Raw genomic sequence first — 1,842 nt, forward strand, 5'->3', positions numbered from 1 at the left:
TGTCGAATAGTATCCTGTAGGTGGGCCATCGTGCGTGTTTTGTTTTCGATGTAAACTCGCGGAGATGAACAGCCCCCTTAGACAAAACGCACTTTTTGATCGAATCGAAAATCGAATCCGTCAAAACTCCATACAAAAAAGGGGCTTTTCGACCACTTTTCGACTGGTTTGCGATTATAATTTGCACTTTGTCTAGACCCACAGGCCTGATAAACGGCCCTAAAAATTGTAATAAAATAAAATAAAAAAAGTTCACTCGTAAATACTTTAATTAATAAAGTAATAACAAAATTCGTCGGTTAACCCAAGCGGCCCTGTGGCGCAATGGATAACGCGTCTGACTACGGATCAGAAGATTCCAGGTTCGAATCCTGGCAGGGTCGAAATGTCCTTTTTGCACACTTTTATTTTGGTGTTAATTGAAACATGATTAATTGAAGAAGATTAATGCTAATAATAAAATTATTTGTAATTACTTACTATCAATTAAAATTATTTATGAATTTAAAGGTAACGCAGTAGTTGGTAAGTCTATAAATTCGATGGGATATACCTATTATTTAAAACATCTTTAAATATTTAAAGTAATAATAATTAAAGGCATATTTTATTTTATTTATTTATTACTTTGGTAGCAGTGTTTTTTACGTTTGTTGAAGTTAGTAAGGTCACGGTGTAAGGTGGTGCAACCCAGCCTAAGTAATTAAATTACCCACACTAATTTAACAAACAATAAAAATTAAAAAGCTTATTATTAAAAAATCTAAAATATCAAAATTAACGTCCATACCAGATCTTTTTGTAGCTAAAAATAAAATAAAAGGGTATTTAGAATATTAACGAGTTTTAAAAAGGTAATAAATTGTTTTTTTTATTTCGCCTTTAACTTCACATGTAAGAAGTTACTACTACACATCCTGTCAAACTCCTTGAGCACGCGACTGGCCGTTAACAAACATTTTCTTTTTCACCGGCCAATTTCGATGCTCTATTGTTTTTGTCAAACTTTTTCACTTAATATTTTTTACAACTGGATTATTTTGTAGCTTTGCTAATTTAAATTAAGTATTAAGGTAGTTCTACTGTATCGATTAGTATCTTATAATATTCAAAAACTTAATCTCGACAGACCGGCAACTCAAGAACTATGGCTGCGGCTGAATGAAATAAGAAACTGGAAACATCATAATAATTTTATTGTAAGTAATATTCAACTATCAAACCATCCGAGCTACATTCTAATTCGCACTAACTAATCGTAATGAGTGATTAATGTAAAAGGTAGTACGAAACAACTCGTAGGGGGTAGAAACTTCCCAGTAAGATGGGAGAGTAATGTCTGCAACTCGGCTCTAGTTTAATTGATCTCGCTTCTTGAAGTGGGGCGCTTTGCTAAGTTTCGCCAAGTAATTACGTAGGCTATGTATAATGTACAGTCGTCGTGAGCTGAGTTTTTACTTAGCCGTAATGGATGAAAGATGTAAGTTTGTTTTTATTTTGAACTTGCGGATCCATGATTCAATAAGCAGTATTCGTGACTTGAGGTGACCAAATATTTTAAACGGGCTTTTTCTGTCTGATTTGTTTTTTTCATCTCTGAAATATTTATAAACTAATTAAATTAGGAAATTAAGGAAGTAAATTAGATTAGTAGCACCCGAGTGCATTGTACCTAGTCATAATTGACACCATGAACTCGAATTCCAAAAATTCCAAGGCACAACTAAAAACCACTTCATCCTAGTTTTCAATGGAGGTTTTGACATCAATTTAGGGAAACGAGTTGACCATGTCGTGAAACCATAGACCCCTTATTGCCATACCAAATCTATGAAATGTGAG

At 33.4% G+C, this 1,842-nt stretch overlaps 1 non-coding gene across 1 annotated transcript; it reads left to right on the forward strand.

Annotated features, from left to right (window-relative positions):
• The first annotated feature begins 310 nt into the window (after positions 1-310).
• Trnar-acg (transfer RNA arginine (anticodon ACG)) lies at positions 311-383 on the forward strand. Its single transcript has one exon. It is a non-coding gene; the product is annotated as a tRNA-Arg (tRNA).
• The last annotated feature ends 1,459 nt before the right edge of the window (positions 384-1,842 follow it).

The sequence above is a fragment of the Ostrinia nubilalis genome, chromosome 14 (genome assembly GCF_963855985.1).
Source record: "Ostrinia nubilalis chromosome 14, ilOstNubi1.1, whole genome shotgun sequence".
In the NCBI taxonomy this organism is placed as follows: domain Eukaryota; kingdom Metazoa; phylum Arthropoda; class Insecta; order Lepidoptera; family Crambidae; genus Ostrinia; species Ostrinia nubilalis.